Source organism: Babylonia areolata, chromosome 4 (assembly GCF_041734735.1).
Source record: "Babylonia areolata isolate BAREFJ2019XMU chromosome 4, ASM4173473v1, whole genome shotgun sequence".
In the NCBI taxonomy this organism is placed as follows: Eukaryota; Metazoa; Mollusca; class Gastropoda; order Neogastropoda; family Buccinidae; genus Babylonia; species Babylonia areolata.
In genome coordinates, this window is record NC_134879.1 from 26,263,202 (window position 1) to 26,273,201 (window position 10,000).

Genomic DNA, 10,000 nt, shown 5'->3' on the forward strand with positions numbered 1-10,000 from the left:
TGCATTGGAGCAGGCAGGGAACACTTCGTTAACTGAAACGAACAACACAAAACAGAACCTGTCGAGACTGGAGGATGATATGACAAAGCTCACATCGGACTTGGCAGCGAAAGTTGACAGACTGGAGATGTTTTCGCGCAGAGAAAACTTTTAAGTTTTTTCAACATTCCTCTTTACAGCAATCATGAAAGCAATGACGACTGTGCCGCAGCGGGGTCGGAGGTGTTGGATGGTGTGGTGCCTGGCAGAGTGTGGACTCCCGACGTGTGACACTGTGCAGGCCCATCGCCTCAGTCGCTACAATGATTCCCGAGGAAGACCCCCGCCAATGATCGTCAAGTTTACCAGATGGTCTGATAAAATAACAGTTCTGACGACAGGAAAGGCGGCCCTGAGGAGAAAGAACATCACGATTGCTGGGGACTTGACAGACAGACAACGAGAGACAATACATTCGGATGAGACGATAAACCGAGGTCCCGTGTGCAGCATGCACTTAGCGCACGTAAAAGAACCCACGGCAACAAAAGGGTTGTTCCTGGCAAAATTCTGTAGAAAAATCCACATCGATAGGAAAAACAAATAAAACTGCATGCAGGAAAAAATGCAAAAAAAATGGGTGGCGCTGTAGTGTAGCGACGCGCTCTCCCTGGGTAGAGCAGCCCGAATTTCACACAGAGAAATCTGTTGTGATAAAAGATAGACAGGTGGTTCTCACCAGACAAAGACAGGTGGTTCTCACCAGACAATGACAGAAAGGTGGTTCTCACCAGACAAAGACAGACAGGTGCTTCTCACCAGACAAAGACAGACAGGTGCTTCTCACCAGACAAAGACAGACAGGTGCTTCTCACCAGACAAAGACAGACAGGTGGTTCTCACCAGACAAAGACAAGACAGGTGGTTATCACCAAAGACAGACAGGTGGTTCTCACCAGACAAAGACAGACAGGTGGCTCTCACCAGACAAAGACACAGGTGGTTGTCACCAGACAAAGACACAGGTGGTTGTCACCAGACAAAGACAGGTGGTTCTCGCCAGACAAAGGTACAGTACGACATCACAGCTAGCGGACACAGGTGGTTCTCACCAGGCAAAGACACACAGGTAGTTCTCACCAGACAAAGGTACATTATGACAACACAGCCAGCGGACACACAGGTGGTTCTCACCAGACAATGGTACAGTATGACAACACAGCCAGCGGACACACAGGTGGTTCTCACCAGACAATGGTACAGTATGACAACACAGCCAGCGGACACACAGGTGGTTCTCACCAGACAATGGTACAGTATGACAACACAGCCAGCGGACACACAGGTGGTTCTCACCAGACAAAGGTACATTATGACAACACAGCCAGCGGACACACAGGTGGTTCTCACCAGACAAAGGTACATTATGACAACACAGCCAGCGGACACACAGGTGGTTCTCACCAGACAAAGGTACAGTATGACAACACAGCCAGCGGACACACAGGTGGTTCTCACCAGACAAAGGTACATTATGACAACACAGCCAGCGGACACACAGGTGGTTCTCACCAGACAAAGGTACAGTATGACAACACAGCCAGCGGACACACAGGTGGTTCTCACCAGACAAAGGTACAGTATGACAACACAGCCAGCGGACACACAGGTGGTTCTCACCAGACAAAGGTACATTATGACAACACAGCCAGCGGACACACAGGTGGTTCTCACCAGACAAAGGTACAGTATGACAACACAGCCAGCGGACACACAGGTGGTTCTCACCAGACAAAGGTACATTATGACAACACAGCCAGCGGACACACAGGTGGTTCTCACCAGACAAAGGTACAGTATGACAACACAGCCAGCGGACACACAGGTGGTTCTCACCAGACAATGGTACATTATGACAACACAGCTAGCGGACACACAGGTGGTTCTCACCAGACAATGGTACATTATGACAACACAGCCAGCGGACACACAGGTGGTTCTCACCAGACAATGGTACATTATGACAACACAGCTAGCGGGCACACAGGTGGTTCTCACCAGACAATGGTACATTATGACAACACAGCCAGCGGACACACAGGTGGTTCTCACCAGACAATGGTACATTATGACAACACAGCTAGCGGGCACACAGGTGGTTCTCACCAGACAATGGTACAGTGTGACGATACAGACAGCAGAGAGACGGGTAGTTCTCACCGGACAAAGGTACAGTGTGACAAAACAGACAATACAGACAGCAGAAAGGTGGTTCTGACCAGACAAAGACAGACAGGTGGCTCTCACCAGACAAAGACAGACAGGAAGATGCAAGGTCTGACACCGACAGATACTTGCACGCACGCACGCACACACACACACGCACACACACACACACACACACACACACACACACAGCAAACAAGAAACAAACACTGTCCGTCTGGGACTCAAAATATATATTCATCTCACCATCACCCCTCCAACCCCTTTCCCTCCAAGACGATGAAGAACCTCCTCCCCCCCCAACTTCCCCCTTCCACCACCCCCACCCCACCCCCACCACCCCCACACACACACACCGCCCCCCCCCCCACCATCCTCCCCCCGCTGTCCCTCCCCCTCCAAAAAAAGTTTTTTTTAAGTGTTTTTTTTTGTTCTTTCTTTTTCTTCTTTTCGCAGCACGACACAGACACAATTAGACGGGCAAAGTTAATTACCCGGGGCTTAGGGCGACTACGGTGTAGAGGGGGGGAGGGGGGGGGGAGGGGGGAAAATAAACCAAAAGAAAAGACAAAAACAATAACAAAAACCCCACCTCCTTCCCCCAATAAACGGATAACTGTCAAAATCACTGTGCTGGTGTATAACACAGCCCAGCGACCAGCCTTCAGTCCCGTCAACGTTGTATTGTCTAGTTCGTCCGTCTATCAACTGCTGTGAGAACAACCAATGTGTTTGTTCTGTATTGTCCATGTGTTCTGTGTGGCTTGTTCAGGATTAAAGAGGCTATGCTAGTATTGAATAAAAGCTTATTTTGTGTTTGCACCTTTACTTCTGTCTTTGCTGCTGTGTGCACATGTCAGGTGATCGGTTTAAGGACAGGCCCGGCGCTTCCTTTTGAGGAGGAGGTGTCTGGGTTTGGTCCAATGTACCTTTTATTTCCTTGTGTGCTAGCTGAATCGGTAGCGTGTGCAGTAATGACTTGAAGTTGTGTACCTTGTGAATGGAGAGAGTTACCACTCTTTGCTATTTTGCTGTGAGAACAGCCGGTGTCACTGGAGAATCTATTTATACCTGTCGGGTGTTGTGTTTCTTGTTGTTGTTTTTTTCTGTTTGTTTCTTTGTTGTTGTTGTTTGTTTTTGTTTTTTTGCCCGGCTACATCTAAAACTTAAATTAGAAAATGTAATCAAGAGACAGACAAACAAATAGACAATACAGACATCCAAACAGATAGACAGATAGGCAGACAGGGTGATGGATAGATAAATAGATAAAGAGACAGACAAAAAATAAACATCCAAACATATATATATATATATATATATATAGATAGATAGATAGACAGATTGATAGATAGATAGATAGATTGGCAGACAGGATGATAGAAATAGACAGACAGACACACAGACATAGATAGATAGATAGATAAGTTTAAAACTGAAAGAAGAAAATGTAATAGTGAGACATATAGATAACAGAGAGATAGAGAAGTGTGGGCACAGAAATAAATACAGAAAGGAAGAAGCAAAGAAAGAAAGAATTAAACAAAGAGAGGGATAAAAATAAGAAAAAAGAAGAAAGAAAGAAAGAAAGAAAGACAGGAGTTTGAAAAGAAAGAAGCACAGAAAAGAAATACGTAATTAAAGAAGGAAGGGGTGAGAGAGAGAGAGAGAGAGAGAGAGAGAGAGAGAGAGAGGAGTGAAGGATAGAGCGAAAGCAGTACAAAAAAAACAAGAAAGATATAAGTATTAAAAAAACTAAGAAGTGAAAAAAGTGAAGAAAGAGAGAAAGAAAGAAAAAAAACATTAATGAAAATGAAGTTTAAAATGGTGAGAAGAAAGAAAGAAAAAAAAAGGAAAGAAAGGAAAAAAGGAGCTGTGGGGAACACTAAGAGAAAAAAAAAAAGTGAATAATAAAAAAAGGACAACCCCTCTAACAGAAAATAATATCATTAATCCTGGTTTTGCCAATGGGGTGAAAAAGTTGATTCTTTCAAAAGAGACGGAAGGAAGGAACTGAATAAATAAACAGATAAATAAACAGATATAAAAGCTTTGTCAAAAGAAGGAAGAAGTAAATGGTGGGGAAAAAACAAAAACAAATGGAAGAGAAAAACAAAGGAAAAACGAAAAGTTTAATTTCTGCTGAAAGTATGAGAAAAACGTAAATGACTATATATCAGATACTTAATGAATGAAACAGATAAAGAAAGAAAGAAAGAAAGGACAAAAGAAAGGTCAAGAAAAAGCTACAAAGGAAAGAAAGAAAAATCGAATCTTTAATATAAAGAAAATAGGCGGGAGAGAAAGACAGAAATAAATAAAGAAATGAATAGTAAATCTCTAACACCCACCCGCCCCCTACACACACACACACACACACACACACACACACACACACACACACACACACACAAAAAGATCGAAAGAAAGAAAGAAAAAACGGAAAGGAAAAAAGACAACGAATGAAAAAGAAAAAAAAAAAAAGGGAGAAAAGGTTATATATTCAAAGAAAGTAAAGAGGGAAAGAGGGATGAATAAATAAGATTAGAAAAATAAAATCTTTAATAAGATTTTTTTTTAAAGGAAAGAAAGAACAGGAGAAGAAAAATAAATCTTAAAGACAGAAAGAAAAAAAAGAAAGGGGAGAAATAACGAAAGAGAAAAATACATTAAGAAGGCAGGAGGGAATGAAATAAAGAAATATAAAATGAAAGAGAGAGATAAAGAAAGAAAGAGAAAGGAAGAAAGAAAGAGAAAGAGAGAGAGAAAGAAAGATTAAGCCTATAAAGAAAAACAGGGGAAAAAAAGAAACAAAAACACATGAACAAGGAAAGAAAGTGATAAAAAAAAAGAAAAGAAAACGAAAGAAGAAAGAAAGAAAAAAAAAAGAAACACACAACAAAGAAACAAACAAATGGTGTGTGTCAGGCGGTGTAATCTTTCCATTTCACCTCCTGCTTCGGTTTCTTCCCTGAAGACACCAGTGAGGTGTTATTTCTGGCCCTCCAACAATGCGCGGTTATTTTCACACTGAAAAACCCGTCAAGAAAATATCCCAGGAGAAAAAAACAACAGAAAAACAAACAAACAAACAACAAACAACAGCAACTACAAACAAACAAACAACAAAAACCCCGAAGAATAAGAAGAGGAACATTCCCTGAAGTACATGATGCATTGGCAAACATGACATGTGCGTTAAAACTAAAGACATGTCAAATCAAAGGCATTAAGCTATGTTGTGATATCCCTGTCTGTCTGTCTGTCTGTCTCACACTTCAAAAAGTTTTCACCCCTAAAAACAGCTAAAAGTTTGAAGCCAACTGGACGCCATATTGTTTCTCGTATCCAGCCATCAGTCCGTTGACAAGTCGTCTGCTGACTTGAGGTAGTTTCTGAACTTCGATGATATCGTGTTATGCTTGCCCCCACGACATGCCAAATGTTGTGTCGTGATTGAAATCTGCCAACGGTTTATCTACCAAAGTTATTACAGGAAAACAGTGCAGTGACACGTGGCGCAAACTTGCAGTGGAGGCACACACAGGACTGTCAGCTAAACAAATGCCGCGAGCAAGTGAAAGCTTGCCGTGAAGCCGGCTACACACATGAAGTCACCGCTTCGCGCTATACTGACACGAGAAGCAAAATGGCTGATTGGACACTTCCGCTGGCTTCAGTTAGGGAAGGGGCTCAAAGAAGGCATGCGCTATCAATGTATTTTAAGATTAGTGGTCTCGCGCCCTCGCTCACTAATGATAATTGGATCAGATCTCCAACGCCTAACCGATTCTGCCACGTCGCCTCCACAAAGAAGACTGAAGAGAAAGAAAGCGAAAAACAGTCTGAAGATAGCTGAATGCACAGCGAGGGGGGGAGAGTGTGTATGTGTGGGGTGGGGGGAGGGGGGGGAAGGCGGGGGCGTGGTGGAAAGATCCCAGTGTTGTTTGCAGGCTTTCTTCGTTTCTCTGTCCTGTCTTTGTGTGCGTATCTGACTGTCCTCCATCCCTCTTCCTCTTTGCCTCTCCCCCCCCCTCCCCTACTCTCTTTCTCTCTCTCACTCTCTATCTCTCTCCACTGACAATTCTTTTGTGAAAGAAGATTGTTGTAACGTTCGAGCTCTCTTCGTGTCTCTGCTTCTGAGCAGAGGCAGAGACAGGGAGAGAGACAGAGATACAGAGACACAGAGAGAGACAGAGTGAGAGAAATAGAGAAAGACATAGAGAGACAGATAGACGAGAGACACATAAACAGAGAGACACAGAGAGAGAGAGAGAGAGAGAGAGAGAGAGAGAGAGAAATAGAGAGAGACACATAGAGAGACAGAGAGAGACAGAGACAGAGACACACAGAGACAGAGAGAGACAGAGAGGGAGACATAACTCAGAACTGTTTTGATGTAAGGCCATCGACCTGTATACATATAAATGCGCGTGTTGTACACACACACACACACACACACACACACACACACACACACACACACATGAAAACCAAACCTGGATTTGGATGAACAACAAAATGTTAGAAAGAATAAACTTATAATATCCCAAAAGTAAATAATTAAGGGTAATTCATGAACATATCTTTCATCGAAGACAGCACTTTCTGCTCTCTGTTTTAAAGCATTAAAAATAAACATTGCTATATCTCTTGACACAATGCTGTTGACATTTTGAGGTAAGGTGGGTAATATGGGAATCCTTAAGTTTTCTAAATGCTTGGATAAGTATTTCTTTCTCAGAATATCGTATTGTGGACAAATTGCTAGTACGTGAATTTCGTCTTCGTATCCTCCACAAAAGGTACAGTTTTTCAGGCGATCCTTATAACGCTCATTAACTTTAAGTTCGTTTACTCCAAATCTGAATCTAATGAAAGACGATGTCTGAATTTGGAAATGGTAAGATCAAATAATTTTTTTTTTTTTTTTCTGGGTGCAAGGAATTGTATGTTTCATAACGATTTCTAACATATAGTTTGCTTGACCAGTCTTGTTTATAACAGTCCACCATACGTTGTTAAAATGTTCTAAGGAAAGCTTTCTCGTTTCCCACACCACCATTAAAACCAAACTTCAGAAAATCCATAAACATCCAAACAGCACTTTATTGTAGACGCCCAATATCTTAGATAATCTTATTGGCAGCTGCCATCTTGTTCACACTCATAATATACACTTGTTTTGGAAATCTCGTTGTGGGCATCTGCTGCAGTTTAAACCGGTATCGTAGTGCGCTAATACAGCTGTCAATGTACACAGGGTAACTACCTGTATCACCATATACCACTGCGTTCGGCGTTTTGGGGCTTACATTCAAACATCGTTCACATGCAAATAAATGAACTGATTCTAGTGTTTTAAAAAGCATAGTTTCCCATAATTCTGATGCATACAGCAACATGGGTTTCACTTGTGCATCAAACAGTTTAAAGAACACAATTGTATCCATGCTCGCAAGATTCCACATTGTACGCATGATTTCGACCACCCTGCCTTTTGCTTTGCCCACATATTCGTCTAAGGCAGAAACAAAGGATAGTTTGGTAGTCAATCGGAAACCTAAGTATCTATAAATGTTTACAATTTCATTTTCCTCACCATTATAGAACCATTTTTCAGCTTTTGACAAATGACCACCTTTTCTACAAAAATTAATAATTATTTTCGTTTTTACTTTGATTTACTTTTAGTCCAAGAGTTTTTGATGCTTTTTCAAGATAGTTCAGTTGATTTTGTACTCCAACTGAAGGTGAAGAAAATAAAGCAATGTCATCTGCAAACAGCAGGAGAAATATTTCTTGTTAACCAGGTATGAGAGGGAGACACACAGACAGACAGACACAGAGAGAGAGAGAGAGAGAGAGAGAGAGAGAGAGAGAGTCATACAGGCAAACATACTGGCAGAAACAGAGACAGAACAAACGTTATGTTACAACAACACATTTTCTTTCACAACACAAGAGAACTCTCATCAGTCAGGATTTACGCTCTGTGCCCATGGGGTTCTCTAAGCTGGCCAGGGGCCCCCTGACCCAAACAGCATGGCATGGCCGGCATTCAGCGTGTGGTTGGTGAACCGACACACAGCATGGCATGTCCGGCATTCAGCGTGTGGTTGGTGAACCGACACACAGCATGGCATGGCCGGTATTCAGCGTGTGGTTGGTGAACCGACACACAGCATGGCATGGCCGGCATTCAGCGTGTGGTTGGTGAACCGACACACAGCATGGCATGTCCGGCATTCAGCGTGTGGTTGGTGAACCGACACACAGCATGGCATGGCCGGCATTCAGCGTGTGGTTGGTGAACCGACACACAGCAAGGCATGTCCGGCATTCAGCGTGTCTGGTGAACCGACACACAGCAAGGCATGGCCGGTATTCAGCATGTGGCTGGTGAACCGACACACAGCATGGCATGGCCGGCATTCAGCGTGTGGCTGGTGAACCGACACACAGCATGGCATGGCCGGCATTCAGCGTGTGGTTGGTAAACCGACACACAGCATGGCATGGCCGGTATTCAGCGTGTGGTTGGTGAACCGACACACAGCATGGCATGTCCGGTATTCAGCGTGTGGTTGGTGAACCGACACACAGCATGGCATGTCCGGCATTCAGCATGTGGTTGGTGAACCGACACACAGCAAGGCATGGCCGGCATTCAACGTGTGGTTGGTGAACCGACACACAGCAAGGCATGGCCGGCATTCAACGTGTGTGGTAAACCGACACACAGCAAGGCATATCCGGTATTCAGCGTGTGGTTGGTGAACCGACACACAGCATGGCATGGCCGGCATTCAGCGTGTCTGGTGAACCGACACACAGCATGGCATGTCCGGCATTCAGCGTGTGTCTGGTGAACCGACACACAGCAAGGCACGTCCGGTATTCAGCGTGTGGTTGGTGAACCGACACACAGCATGGCATGTCCGGTATTCAGCGTGTGGTTGGTGAACCGACACACAGCAAGGCATGTCCGGCATTCAGCGTGTGGTTGGTGAACCGACACACAGCATGGCATGTCCGGTATTCAGCGTGTGGTTGGTGAACCGACACACAGCAAGGCATGGCCGGTATTCAGCGTGTGGTTGGTGAACCGACACACAGCAAGGCATGGCCGGCATTCAGCGTGTGGTTGGTGAACCGACACACAGCATGGCATGGCCGGCATTCAGCGTGTCTGGTGAACCGGGGCCTGCCTTGTATTGATTCCTTTCTGTTTCAACCTTATTCACTCACATCCAATGCTTTTGTCCACTGTACAATTTTATTTTTTACCATTTATTTATTTATTTATTCATTTTTGAGTTGCTTTAATTTCTCTCTGTTGGGTCCACTCACCAGAGCTTTGTCCACGATTGTTTCTCTTGTTTTCTGTTGTTGTTGTTTTTAGTTTTTGTTTTGTTTTTTTTCTTCTTCTTTTTTCTTTCTTTTTAAAATGTATTTTGTTAATGTCGCTGTGCTTTATTTTTTTATTTTTTTTCATGTTGCTTTCAATCTTATTTGTTTTGTTTTTATTTATTCATGTTATATATATATATATATATATATATATATATATATATATATATATATATATATATATATATATATATAAAATTTCTGTTTTGTGCTTTTTTTCTGGTCAGCATCTTAAGTCTGTCACTTCAGAGAAGAGATAGATGGACAGACAGACAGACAGATAGACAGACAGACAAACAGACAGATACATAGATACATAGATAGAACACAAAATACAAAATACTTGCGAGGAGAGGATAGACAGGTGGTGGCACATACACAA